Source organism: Prionailurus viverrinus, chromosome D1 (genome assembly GCF_022837055.1).
Source record: "Prionailurus viverrinus isolate Anna chromosome D1, UM_Priviv_1.0, whole genome shotgun sequence".
Classification (NCBI taxonomy): Eukaryota; Metazoa; Chordata; class Mammalia; order Carnivora; family Felidae; genus Prionailurus; species Prionailurus viverrinus.
The window spans coordinates 71,224,059-71,239,826 of NC_062570.1; positions in this window are offsets into that span (position 1 = coordinate 71,224,059).

Below are 15,768 nucleotides of genomic sequence, written 5' to 3' on the forward strand. Positions count from 1 at the left end.
CTGAATGGGAGAAGATATCTGTAGAAGGACATACCTGATAAGAGGTTAGTTAATATCTGAAATACATTAAGTACTCATACACCTCAACAGCAAAAAACAAACACGACAAAAACAAAACCCAATCTGATTTAAAAAATGGGCAAAGGATCTGAGTAGACATTTTTCCAGGACGTAAAGATGGGCAAGAGGTACATGAAAGAGTGCTCAAAGTCACTAGTCAAGGAAGTGCAAATCAAAACCGCACGAGTGATCACCTCATGCCTGTTACTCCTGTCTTTTGTATTTGTAAGCGTTCTAACAAGTGTTGGCAAGAGGGAGGAGAAAAGGGAACTCGTGTGCGTTTGGTGGGAAACTAAATTGGCATAGCCACTGTGACTGACAGTAGGAAAGCTACCCCCTGAATAAAATAGAACTACCACATAATCCAGCAATTCCACTTCTGGGTATTTATCCCAAGGAAACAAAAAACACAAACTCAAAAAGGTATATACACCCTCATGTTCACTGCAGCAGTATCTGCTATAGTCAAGTCATGGAAGCAACCTAAGTGTCCATTGATAGATGAATGAATAAAGAAAACGTGGCATCTATGTCCAACACAATAGTATTCAACCATGAAAAAGAAAGAAATCTTGCCATTTGTGACAACACAGATGGACCTTGAGGATCTTAAGCTAAGTGAAGTAACTCAGAGAAAGAAAAACACCATACAATCTCCCTTATACATGGAATTTAAAAACAAAAACAAATGAACAAAAATAAAAAAGATTCATAAATACACATAATAAACTGGTGGTTGCCAGAGGAGAGGGTTGGAGGGAGGCTGAAAGAGGTGAAGGGGATCACTAGGTACAAACTTGCAGTTATGAAATACATAATGCACATAGATATGAAGTATAGCACAGGGAATACTGTGGTTAATAATGTAATATATCATTGTGTGGTACAGATGGTCAACACTATGATAAGCACTCCCAATATACTGCAATGTTGAATCACAATGTGGTACACTTGAAGCAAATATAATATTGTACGTCAACTAGATTTCATTAAAAAAAATAGCGTAATGAAACACATTAGCCAATTTAAAAAAGAAAAAAGATAGTATCAATAGAGCAAATAATTCATCTTCTTATCATTTAAGGGAGAAGAAAAGAATGAACGAAGGAAGAAAGGATGGAAGAAAGGAATAAGGAGGGAGGAATAAGACAAATCTAGAATAGAAACAAACTTCAGTTCTAGGGTCATGAAGAAAAGAAACTACAACAAATGTCACATAAATGATGAAATGTTAGGGTCATTCCTTTAAACAGACAAGAATGATAACTATCCCCACTTTTCATCAATATTGTACTAGAGCTTCTAACCTTAGGAAGAAATAAAAACCATGCTAATTTGGAAAGACACAAAACTGTCATTATTTACAAGCGATGTAATTGAGAAAATCCCAAAGAACTGAGAAACAGGATTAAAATTTTTCAAATTGCATGTTTAGCATTATTGTCATATGCTATCAGTGTACAAATTTCTACTGCATTTTTATAGAACAGCTTCAAATTCTGCTATTACCATTTCAGTTTGGAAGTGGTCCCCAAGTTTAGGATCTTATACTCACTTTAATCTCTTGAAAAGGCTTCACGTAGTCAAAATTCTCATATGGGGGGGAGGGGGTTGCCGATTTTTAATGAGAATATTCAGTTAATTTCATCAAGAAGAAGAAATTAAGTGGGGATCTGTTTGCTGAAGCTTTCTTTGCCTTGATTTTCCCTTAATAGCTGTTTCACTATTATCTGCCTGAATGAAGACACAGAAGATCAATAAAGATAAGAAAATCAACCATGAAGATGATGAAATTCAAGAAGAATAAACAGGATTCCTTGCATTTAAGTTCAAATAACTCCTTTTAGAAAGGATAATTGAAGGGCTGGTTTAATAAGACCTCTACTACTAAAAGCACTGAGAGCTGTTGTTAATTACCTCTAAGTATGTTTTTCTGGTTTAAGAATAGGCAAAAGGAGGTCTCAAATTGCATTCCTAAAAAAAAAAAAAAATTAAAAAAAAAGTGCATCCACCCCATTCTGAAATAGCCAGATGATATGCTTTAAAGTAAACATTGGTACACTGAAGAGGTCCAGAGAGAATAAGGACCAAATTATGTAAAGAACCTAGAATATTTAGTCTTTAGAAGCAAAGATTCACACTAGAACACAAATGAGAGCTTTCTTCAAATGTTTTAAGTGGGGCCACATATTTAAATACCTACAAGACTGGATAGAAACTGTAAATTAATAATTTGGGCTTGGTGCAATATATATGTATACTCATTTAGAAAGCCACAACTAAGCTCTAGTTTTTTACCACTCAAGATGCCAGCCCAGCATTGACAGATCTTCATTTTTCAAGAAAAGGCTAAAAATACAGATTTTTATAAGAAATCTCAGTTTTTTAAGTGCTATTTTACTTTTAAAAATTTCTTTAATGTTTTATTTATTTTTGAGACAGTGAGTGGAGGAGGAGCAGAGAGAGAAGGAGACACAGAATCCAAAGCAGGCTCCAGGCTCCGAGCTATCAGCACAGAACCCAACACTGGGCTTGAACTCAACGAGCCACGAGATCATGACCTGAGCTGAAGTCGGACGCTTAACCGACTGAGCCACCCAGGCGGCCCTAAGTGCTGTTTTATTTTGAAATTAAACTTAATTGTTCTAGAATTCCAATGGGGGAATGTGGTTTCCCCACACCACTACGAAGTAATTCTGCAACACCAGCTGCGTGTCCTACAATTCAACTCAATTCTGACACAATTTACCCAGAAATAGTATCACATTCCACAAGTGAAGGACTCAGTCCCACAAGACTGCCCTCTGCTTCAGACACCCATCGCTGACCGACACACTGACTATGGATTGGAGGGTCCCACAACCCCCTCCTTGGGTTCCATTAATTTGCTAGAGTTGTTCACAGAACTTAAAAAAAAACCCATTTACTCACAAATTACCAGTTTATTACAGAGACTATTAAAGGATACAAACCAACAGCCGATGAAGAGATACAAAGGGCAAGTTCCTCAACACTGGACCTTCTGTCATTATGGAGCTTCGGACCTAGCACAATGGTACATGGAAACATTCTGGTTCACCAACCTGGAAGTTCTCCAAACCACTTCCTTTTGGGTTTTTATGGAGGCCTTATAACACAGGCATGATGAATTAAATCATTTACTTTTGGTGATTGATTCAACCTCCAACTCCTTTCCCCTCCCCGGAAATCAGGGGGTGGGACTGAAACTTCCAACCTTTTGATCCTGATTGGTTCCCCTGACAACAAGTCCTCACACTTAGACACCTCCCCAAAGTCACCTCATTAACATAAACCCAGCTGTGGTGGAAGAGGGCTTGTTATGAATAACAAGACACCCATTTCACCTTTATGGCTCTGAAGCATTTATTTAGATATTGACGGCAAGGGACCAAACATTATAACAAAAGATGCTCTCATTGCTCTTATCGCTTAGGAAATTCCAAGGGTTTTGGAAGCTGTAGACCAGATATATATGAGAAATATATTTTGGTTGTAGATATGGCCAAAGATATATTTCTTATAAATCACAACATTACAAACCTCTCATTAATCATTACTACATAACACATTTGAGAAATATCCAGCATTGTTCATTCAGTATACAGGCTCATCTGCTTTAGAAGGTATTTATAAGTGAAATATTTTTACATTAAAAATGAGTACAATGGGTAAAATTTTTAATGTTTTCGTGAAGTATACATAGACGTATACAGCAATATTCGCAGCAAAATAAAATACTATGAACACCATTATGCAGCAAACATTGCTGTCCCCTCAGAAGCTCTCTCATGCCTCTTCCCCATCTCAATCCCCTCATCTTCCTGCTGAAGACAATCATTCACCTGCCTTCTCTTTGTCTGAAATGTCTTTCACCTTTTGGAGTGAGGGTTATCAAGGCTGAGTGTAATATTCTAGATGAAGTATTTTCTTGCAGCATAAAAGGTATCATGCTTTTGTCTTCTGCATTGGCACTGTTTCTTTTATAAAGTTAGCTATCAGTTTTATTGTTGTTGCTTTGAAGTGATTTTCTTTCTATTTTCACTGTATGGTATTCTTAGGGCTTCTTGAACCTCTGGCTTGAAATCTTTTAAGTTTTGGAAAATTAGATCTTCAAATACTCTGTCCCATTCTTTCTTTTTCCCCTCTGGGTTTTCAGGTACCCAAATGTTAGATGTTATTATATTCCCCGTGTCTCTTACACATTTAAAATTTTCCACCCCTTTATCTCTCCATGCTTAATTCTAGGCCACTTCTTCACTACATTTTGGTCTGCTACAAAATCTATCTTGTTCTTATAATTTAGCTAATTTTTTTTGTTCAGTTTTAGAATTTCCATTTTATGGTTTTAATTCTCTAATGAATTTTTCCATTTTAAACATTATGTTAGGTTTCCAAGAAGCAGAGCCTTCAGCTAGGGACTCTTGTGTAACTTATTTATTGAGGAAATGCTCTCAGCTGAAATTTATGAGGGGCAGAGGCTAGGATGGGGAAAAAGCCAAAGACACTGATGTGGCTGAAGTCCTCGGCCTGATCCCACAGGATGGTGCCCTGAAGCACCAATAGCATCACACAGTTGTCCTCTTTGAGGCAAGTGGTGTGTGTATATAACGTATGGGGATGGGGGGTTTAGGCTAACCTCCTAGGGAATTCCAGGATAGATGACCCCATCAATTGAGGACAGTTCTGGGAGAGTAAGAGCAGCTAACGCTGGGGGTAGGGGTGGGGGCATAATTGAAGTGAATCCACCTAGAAAATACAATTATGGTAGAGCACTAAGAGTGTCCACTACAGGCATATTAAGCATGTTTACTGTTAAGTTTGCAGTTGGTAATTCTATTACCTGGATCTGTTAAAGGTCTCTTTTTGTTGTCTGTTGTTTCTTTTGGTTTCAGTCAATATTTTGTCTCCTTACATGCTAGTTATCATTTAGTGCCAACAATGTAAATGAAAAAGTTGAAGAAATATTTGAGGCCTAGAATTTTTATTTTCCTTCGGGGAGGATTTGTTTGCCTCTGGCAGGATGCTGGGACATTAGTACTAGTAATCTTGAATCACCTTAATCCAATCAGGGACTAAGCTGGGCAATTCAAAGCCGGGCTTCAACTTCAGTGAAGCCCATTTTTTCACTTACACTGAAAACACAGCTTTTTAGGGGCCCTTGTTAGGCATATTCTCCCAAGTTTTGGGACTCTAGCTCTGTGAATCCACCAAAAACCGTGCTTACCTTCTCAGCCTGTGAGTGGTCTCCCCCAGATTGGTTCACAACTCTAGGAGAAAATAAGCAGGACACAGTCTAAGCTCACTTCTCCGGGTTTCCTCTTTTGTTTGGATCTTGGCCCCACAATTCTTCACTATCTTGTTGTTAAAAGCTTAATTGTATATGTATACCCCCAAATCCGTATGTTGAAGCCTTAACCCCCAATATCTCAGAATGTAACTGTAATTGGAGACAAGGCCTATAAAGTGGCAATTAAGTTAAATGAGATAATTATGGAGACCCTAATCAAATCTGACTGGTGCCCTTGTAAGAACATTGGTCATGTGTGAAATATCTATATATCTATATATATGTATATCTATATATCTATATATCTATATATATATCTTTGCATCTATGTTCACATGTGAGATTGCCTTATCATTTTTCTTTCTTTAAATAGACATGCGTTTGGTATCAGAATTATCCTAGCATGAAAAAAAAATCAGTTGGGTAGCGTGTCCTCTTTTCCTATTCTCTAGAAGTATTTGTATAAGATTGTCTTTAGAATTCATTGGTAAATTCATGTAGACCTAGAATTTTCTTTGTAGACATTGAAAAAAATATGAATTCAAGTTCTTTATTAGTTATAGCACTATTTAAATTTTCCATTACTGCTCCTGTCAGTTTTGGAAAGTTGAAAAAGAGCTCCTCTTAGGACAGTGTTTCTATATATACAAGTTGTACATTAAAATCACTCGGGACCTTTAAAAATACCCATGCCTAGTTTTTGTCCTTGGAGCTTCCACTTTATCTGGGTATTAGCACTTTATTTATTTATTTATTTATTTTTAATTTTTTTTTTTCCCCAACGTTTATTTATTTTTGGGACAGAGAGAGACAGAGCATGAACGGGCGAGGGGCAGAGAGAGAGGGAGACACAGAATCGGAAACAGGCTCCAGGCTCCGAGCCATCAGCCCAGAGCCCGACGAGGGGCTCGAACTCACGGACTGCGAGATCGTGACCTGGCTGAAGTCGGACGCTTAACCGACTGCGCCACCCAGGCGCCCCTGGGTATTAGCACTTTATAAAAAAAAGATCAATTTTAATTTTCAAAAATATCTTTGGGGGCACCTGGGTGGTTCAGTCTGTTAAGCATCTGACTCTTGGTTTCAGCTGAGGTCATGATCTCACAGTTTATGAGTTTGAGCCCCAAGTTAGGCTCTGTGCTGACAGATCAGAGTCTGCTTGGGATTCACTCTTTCTTTCTTTCCACCCCTTCCCTGCTTATATGCACAACGCGTTCTCTCTCAAAATAAACTTTTATTTTTTGTTTATCTTTTTAATGCTTGTTTGTTTTTGAGAGTGAGAGAGACAGAGAGAGAGAGAGAGAGAGAGAGAGAGAAGTGCAAGAGAGAGAGGGAAGGGAGAGAGGGTGACACAGAATCTGAAGCAGGCTCCAGCACAGAGCCTGACAAAGTGCTCAAACTCCTGAACCATGAAATCATGACCTGAGCCGAAGTCAGACACTTAAACAACAGAGTCATCCAGGTGCTCCTCAAAATAAATAAACTTTAAAAAATATCTTTGCTTTTTGTGGTTTCAATTATATCTATCTATATATATTAGGTATATATGTTTTTTATATTATATATAATAAATACAATTACTGATACATAATCAAAAATTTAATAAAAGATGAACATACTTCTACCCCATCCACATCTATCCTTTTCTCTGAGTTTCCTAGAAATGACCATTTTCATTAGTTTTGTATTAACCTATCTAATGCTTTTTAGTCAAATACAAGTGCATACACACACACACACACACACACACAAATTCCCCACCTCATACAAAAAGGGAACATATTTTATACATTGTTCTTTGTATTCATTAGCTAATGCTCTCTAAGAAATCACCCCAAAATATACTGGTAATAATCATCGTCATTTTTGTGAGCAGACAATTTAGAAATGGATGGCTGAGCAGTTCTTGGTCAGGATCTCTCATAAGATCACAATCAGACGACAGTTGGGTCTGTAGTCATCTGAAAGTTTGAGAAGGATCTATTTCCAAGGTGGCTCACTCACATGGTGGACAAGTTGATCCTGGCAATTGGTGAGAGACCTCAGTTTCTCTGAGTGTGGACCTCTCCACAGGAATGCTGGAGTGTCATCAAAATATGGTGGCCAGATTCTCCCAGAATGAGAGCTTAGAGACCCAGGTGAAAAAGTTGCAGTGCCTTTAGACAAGCCTTAGAGGTCACACATTATGACTTCCATATTCTATTGGTCACACACACCAGACTGGATTCGCAAAATTGAATATACTAGATGGGGATCATCAGGGGTAATTTTGGAGGTTAGCTACCACATTGCGTATACTGGTTTTTCATTTTTTGTTGTTTTAACATGATTTGTCCTAAAGACCTCTCCATATTACTACACAGAAGACATCCTCATTTTTAATGCAGCTGTAGTATATTCTATTGTAGTATATACTGTAGTTTATTCCAACATTCCTTCATTGATAGAAATGTATGGTTGCAGTGGCTTGTTTTGTTTTGCTGTCATAAATAACGCATGAGTGAATAACCTGGCACTTACATCCCTTTGTATGTGTTCAAGTGGATCTGCAGGAGAGATTCTTTACTTATCCTTTACTAAAAGGAGTTATTTGAACTTAAATGCAAGAAATCATGTTTATTCTTCTTGAATTTCGTCATCTTAATGGTTGATTATCTTATCTTTATTGATCTTTTGTGTCTTTATTCAGACAATAATGAAACAGCTATTAAGGAAAAAAATGACAAGGTTCCAGCAAACAGATCCCCACTTAATTGTCTTCCTGATGAAATTAACTGTGAATATTCTCATTAAAATCTTTCCCTAAATGGGGAACCTGGGTGGCTCAGTTGGCTAGGCGTCCGACTTTGGCTCAGTTCAGGATCTCGCGGTTTGTGGGTTCGTGCCCCACATCGGGCTCTGTGCTGACAGCTCAGAGCCTAGAGCCTGCTTTGGATTCTGTGTCTCCTCCCTCTCTCTGCCCCTCCCACGCTCATGCTCTGTCTCTTTCAATAATAAGTAAACACTTAAAAAATTTAAAAAAAAAATCTTTCCCTAAAAGTTGGAATTGTTTGGTCAAAAGGTGAACACATCTATTATTTGATAGATGCTGCCACATTCCTTTCCACAGGAAGTGTCTTCATATGCTTTGGGTAAATACTAAGTAGTGGAATTACTGTATCATATGGTAATTATATCTTTAATGTTTTGAGTAACCTTCATACTGTTTTCCAGAGTGGTTGCACCAATTTGCATTCCCACCAACCGTGCACAACTGTTCCTTTTTCTCGACAATCTTGCTAACATTTGTTGTTTCTTGTGTTTTGGTTTTAGCCATTCTGACAAGTGTGAGGTAGTATCTCAGTGTGGTTTTGATTTGTATTTCTCTGGTGATTAGTGATGTTCGGCATTTTTTCACGTATCTGCTGGCCGTGTGTGTCTTCTTTGGAGAAATGTCTTTTCATGTCTTCTGCCCATTTTTAAATTGGATTCTTTGCATTCTTTTGGTGTTGAGTTGTATAAATTCTTTATATATTGGGGTAATAGCTCCTTATCGGATAGATCACTTGCAAATATCGTTTCCCATTTGGCAGGTTGTGTTTTTGTTTTGCTGTTTGCTGTGCGGAAGTTTTTATTTTGATGTAGTCCCAGGAGTTTATTTTTTGCCTGTTTCCCTTGCCTGAGGAAGTGTATCTAAAAAAAATGTTTCTATGGCCAATGTCAGAGACATTACTGTCTGTGCTGTCTTCTAGGATTTTTATAGTTTCGCATCTCACATTTAGGTCTTTAATCCATTTTCAGTTTTTGTATGTGGTGTGAGGAAGTAGTCCAGTTTCATTCTTTTGCATGCAGTCTTCCCAACACCATTTATTGAAGAGACTGTCTTTTTCCCATTGCATACTCTTGCCTCCTTTGTTGTAGATTAATTGACCATAAAAGGGTGGGTTTATTTCTGGGCTCTGTTTTGTTCCATTGATCCATGTGTCTATTTTTGTGCCAGTACCATACTGTTTTGATTACATGTGGTAATCTCTAGTATATCTTGAAATCTGGGATAGTGATGCCTCCAGCTTTGTTTTTGTTTTCCAAGATTGCTTTGGCTATTCAGGGTCTTTGGAGGTTTCACACAAATTTGAGGATTATTTGGTCTAGTTCTGTTAAAAATGCTGTTGGTATTTTGATAGGGGTCGCATTGAATCTGTAGATTGCTTTGGGTAATATGGGCATTTTAACATTATTTGTTCTTCCAATCCATGAGCATGGAATATCTTTCCATGTGTTTGTGTTTTCAATTTCTTTCATCAATGTCCTATAGTTTTCAGAGTCTTTCACCTCCTTGGTTAAGTTTATCACTAGGTATTTTATTATTTTTGGTGCAATTGTAAATGGGATTGTTTTCCTAATTTCCTTTTCTTCTATTTCATTATTAGTGTATCAGCTCAAATAGTTTCTCTGAGGGCTACGCTTTTGGCAACTTTTTCTTTGATGAAAACTGATCTGTTGAACCTGTTTCTTTTAGGGTGAATGTCAGTAAATTCTACTTTCACAGTTTATCGATTTCATTCAGCTCTTCAAACTCCTTTGCATTGTTATGTAAATCAATTTCTTATGATTATTAAAATTGTTTCTGTGATTACTCCCCCTTGTCATTTCATATTTTGAGTACTTATGCTATGTCCCCCTTTCCCTGGATTAATCAAGTTAGCTAGTGCTTAGTTTGCTTGTCTAATTCCAGAGTCAGCAAACTTTTTCATATAGTGGTGTATAGTAAATATTTTCCACTTTGCAGGCCGAGAACATTAGGTAGATATTTGTAAAACAGGAGTGAAAATTTTTATTGACGACATTCAAAATATAATAAGTACTTAAAAAATAATACTGATCCACTAATGAGAAAAAGGGAATTCTTTTCCAGGAGATAAAATTTTGCTTAACTGGGGTTCAAACTTCATGTTTCCTATCATCAAAACATTACAAATGTTCATCTGTTAATGCTGATCTGTAATGAGATTTACATATTTCATATTTGACAGTGCCTTTTCACAAAGATGGATACTGCCAATACTGATATCAATCCCTGAGCACCTAATTTTATTTTTTTATTTTTTATTTTTTTCAATATATGAAGTTTTTGGTCAAATTGGTTTCCATACAACACCCAGTGCTCATCCCAACAGGTGCCCTCCTCAATACCCATCACCACCTCCCTCCCATCCCCATCAACCCTCAGATTGTTCTCAGTTTTTAAGAGTCTCTTATGCTTTGGCTCTCTCCCACTCTAACCTTTTCTTTTTTTCCTTCCCCTCCGCCATGGGTTTCTGTTAAGTTTCTCAGGATCCACATACGAGTGAAACCATATGGTATCTGTCTTTCTCTGTATGGCTTATTTCACTTAGCATAACACTCTCTAGTTCCATCCATGTTGCTACAAAGGGCCAGATTTCATTCTTTCTCATTGCCACGTAGTACTCCATTGTGTATATAAATCACAATTTTTTTATCCATTCATCAGTTGATGGACATTTAGGCTCTTTCCATCATTTGGCTATTGTTGAGAGTGCTGCTATAAACATTGGGGTACAAGTGCCCCTATGCATCAGTACTCCTGTATCCCTTGGGTAAATTCCTAGCAGTGCTATTGCTGGGTCATAGGGTAGGTCTATTTTTAATTTTTTGAGGAACCTCCACACTGTTTTCTAGAGCGGCTGCACCAATTTGCATTCCCACCAACAGTGCAAGAGGGTTCCCGTTTCTCCACATCCTCTCCGGCATCTATAGTCTCCTGATTTGTTCATTTTGGCCACTCTGACTGGCGTGAGCCTGAGCACCTAATTTTAATTGAGTATATTAATTACTGGGAAGACATTTATAGAATTCTATTAAATTCTTCAATATTTGCCTTTTTAGCATGTCATACTTTACAGACTAATCACTTGCAATTGAAGGTTAGATGGAAGCTCTTTGGTCACACAGTTAAATAAATTTTGAAATATGGAAATTCCCTTTGCACTGGCATTCAGATCTGAAAAAGTGCTGCTGAAACTTTAGTGTGAGCTCACAAAACATGTGCTGGAAAGATGTGTGGGAACGGAGGGCTTACTTCTCATTTGAACTTTTGACGGCACAGCCAGTATATAAAGTGGCTTAATATTACAATTGCCTCTTGAACAACACAGATTTGAACTGTGCAGGTCCACTTATATGCAGATTTTTTATAGTACAGTACTGTGAATGTATTTTCTCTTATGTTTTTTTAAAAATTTAAATTCTAGTCAACTTCGCCTCAGTATGCTTCCCACATAAGCACTGTTTGGCCTTTCAATTTTAGGTTAAACTCATTAAGAATGATCTGCTGTAAAAGTTAATGTCCAGGGGCACCTGGGTGGCTCCGTCGGTTAAGGGTCCCACTTCGGCTCAGGTCATGATCTCACAGTTCATGGGTTCGAGCTCCACGTCGGATTCTGTGCTGACAGCTCAGAGCCTGGAGCCTGCTTCGGATTCTCTGTCCCCCTCTCTCTCTCTGCCCTCCCCCCACTCACATTCTGTCTCTTTGCTCTTTCTCTCTCAAAAATAAACATTAAAAAAAAAAAAAAGCTAACGTCCAAAGCCATTCAGTATGTAATAACAATAGTTAAGGATGGTTGCTTTCATTCAGAAAAAATTGAATTTTGGTCCCAAGCTAAAAAAATTTGCAATAAAACGTTATCACTAAGTCATTGAACCGTGGCTTGGGAGAGCAAGTCAGGATATTCTGCCTCTATTTCTGACAAAAATTCTCAAAACTAATGATGGTTAAGTCCATGAGAATAAGTGAAGTTCAGTGCTGACCTCACCAGTTCTGTAACACATGAGAGATTCAAGTATTTTGTGCAAAGTACCTGCTGATGAATCATAACTTGTCCACGCCTTGTTCTGTCCCACATCTACCTTTACTGTCAGTGATAACACATCTTAGCTGATTCCATCTCAAGTTGTACTGAAATAGTGTTTTCTCATCTTCTTTGAAAATATCCTCTTCTGTAGTTGTTTAATGGAGACTGTTCACAGAGGCTAAATTTTCAGTCAAACTTGGTGCTGACTTCTTGAATAAACAGCAACTCAACAGTATGGGTAACATCTGTTTACTCATCAAGAACCAAGGAAAATCACTCAAAATCATCTGCATTGTTTTTAATTGACTATCAACATTGCTCCAATGTCCTTAACTCTGAGCAACTGTTCTCAATGAAAGACTGTTAGTCTTAAGCAAGTTTATTTTCTGGACACATTTCTTTGGCTGCTTCAATTAAACACAACTAATTTACAAGTAGCAAATGACTTTTCCTGCCTGGATAACAAACGAGCCACTCAGAAACTTTGGTTGCAGCTTCATTTTCATTTCATTCAATTGTGAGAATGATAGATATCATTAAAAAATACCTAATTTTCCTGACCACTGCTTTCCTGTGTGAGGGATACTGTGACAAGTGCTCAGTCTGATAATGCCAGAACATTCTGCATTATTTTGGCAGAGCTACAGTGTTAGTCTATAATAATTTATTATTAATGTTTTGCCACCTAATTTGGTTAAAATAATCCACACTCCACTATGCCCTAAAAGCATGACATTCAAAATTCACTTTTCTCTCTCTTCTTGTTTTTGTTTGATGAGTATACACTGGTAAAAAAATTTTTTCAACCATTTAAAAATGAAAAAAACCATTCTTAGCTTGTAGGCCATACAAAACAGATGATGGGCCACATTTTGACTGTAGGGTGTAATTTGCTGACTCTTGATCCAATGTATTGATTTAAGACAAATACATCTTATTAGTTCTATTTCTCTATTGTCTAATTCATTAATTCCTGGCTGTCAGGAATTTATAATTCTTTTCTTATGCTTTCCTTTGGTTATTTTTCTAATTTAAAAAAACCTATATTTAATTCATTTTCAACATTTCATTTTTCGTTGAAGTATTTAGGGCTATGACTTTTCTTCTGAGGACTACTCTAGCTATATTCCATAGATGTAAATATTCAGAGTTTTTATTGTTTTCTAGAATTCTGCAATTTTGGTTTGTAGTTCCCCTTTGCCCAAAGATTATTTTTGATTTTTTAAAAAATTCCACAACATAAGGACAATTTCATTTTCTGGTTTCATTATTTTGTTATGAATACCCAATCTTATTGTATTTTTAGAGAATGAAATCTGTATTATTTATACTTCTGGAATTTATCAAAGTTCACTTTTCATCCACTGATATGGTCAATTTTCATGAATACTAGAAAGATGGCATATTCTATTATCAGGGATAGAATTTGATGTATATTTGTCAGATCTACCTGACTGATCATGTAGTATGGGTCTTTGTTATCTTCATTTGTTTTGTGTTTTGTTGTTGTTTGGTTTTTTGGTCCACTCAATTTGTCTTAGGCCGACGGAAGTGAATTCATTCATCTCCTAGTATTAAGGTACTTCTACATATTTCTCCATGTATCTCTTGTCATTTTTGTTTTATGAAAGATGCCGTTATTAGGTGCAATATTTATCCATAACTATCATAACTTCCTTGAGAATTAGTCTTCAGGATTATAAAATGAATTTCTTTGTCTTGCTTATGCTTTCTGCCTTGAGTTCTACCTTGTTTCGCTAAGATCATGAATTCTGCTTTCTTTTTATTTCCATTTGCCTGGTATGTGTTGCCCAACCCTTTATTTTTGACCTTAATCTGTTTTAGATGTCTCTTGTGTATAGCATATACCTAATATAGCATTAGGTTTTGTCCAGGATCCAATCTGAACACCTTTTTATTTTAATAAGTGAGATAAAAGCCTCTTTACATTTCCTTAGTGTGACTGTATGTAGAGACTTAGTTTAGTTCTCTCATATTATTTGCTCTTTATTAAAAAATTAATTTTAGTTCTGACACTTTTTGTGTTTTTGATTTAGTGGTTTTCTTTATACTTCTACCTTTATGTAGCATATTTGCACCTTATTTCTTTGGACAGTATCTGCTTCTCCTTTATGTATAGCATTAGCTTGTATCTCTTCTTCCTCCATATCTCCCACTACCCAATTTTAGGCAATATTACTATCCTTTACTTTTGGCCTTTTAGGTATACTTAAAATTCTACTTGATTTGTCAGTTTTAAATTATGTCCTTTGATTCTTATTATATAGGGAGCTTTTTCTACATTCTACCTTCTATCCTTTTACTTACTTTTGTTAGATACATTGTTTCTACACAGTCAGAGTATAAAATGTTTAGGTATTATTCTGTCACACTTACTCCACCTTTGTAATGCTAGCCCTTTTGCTGACATTTCCCCCTAATTACTTGGTTGACTGAAACTTGCCCTCACACCTGATTAATAGTTTTAGTTGATGTAGAACTTTAGGTTCAAAATCAGACCAAACTAGGGGGCTGCCAATCTAGGGCACCAATCGCTATGTAGGAACACCATCATCTCCCAGGCACAGTACTCAATTTGTTTAGACGACTCTTTCAGCACTGGGAACAAGTTCTACAGCTTCACAAACAGGAAGAGAAAGTGGGGTGAGAACAGGGCATAAGCTTGATTTCTTCCCACTCTTGTCCTCATGAGCTCCTCTCCTTATCTGATTTTCTCCTTAGCTGTCCTTTGAAGGATGAGCTCCCACCTCTACCTCAGCCTTTGACTATGCGTGGTCTTGTCTGTAGTGCTTTCAGTATTGTTCCACTTGCCTTCGATCTTTTAGAACTTCAAAGTATATAATTCACTAATATGGTCCTCCATCCCCATTCTCAATGCCTTTATCCCTTTTTCTATCCTTAGAGTTATTTCAATGGTATTTGAGGAGAAGAATGCTCAGTTGCCATTTTGAATTGGAAGTTAGATTTCCAACATTATAGGTAGGAGCTCACCACTGATTGATCAGAGAAGGCATTTCCACTGCAGAAGATCCATAGTCTATTACTACATGGTTTCCCAAAATAAATATTTTCCATTATGGACTACTAATTCATGTTAATTTATAGTTTTCAAAAACGGCAGCATTTTATTTTTTACCACAGTTAATTGGCTCCAAATAGTCAAGAGTTGACAGTATATTGAAAAACAACCTTATAAACTGTAAAGCACAGTATAAATCATTAGGAGTAAAAAGCATAGGGATGAAGGACATGTGTCTGCTATGAACTACAGGAATCATTTTCCCTCTGAACTCCTATTTCTTTGGCTATAAAATGAGCACAATGAGATGAAAGCTCTTTTACATTTAATAAGCTATGAATCTACATTTTTAAATGATTTTGTCAAGTTCGCACTGACCTCAGTAAGAAAAAATGTAACGTAAGAAATGGGTACAAAGTAAAGAAATAAATAGTATGTTCTTCATTCTCTGTAGGTTTATGAAGGTCATCCTAAAAGAAATAGTGGTAGCATTCAGGAGCAAAAGAAGC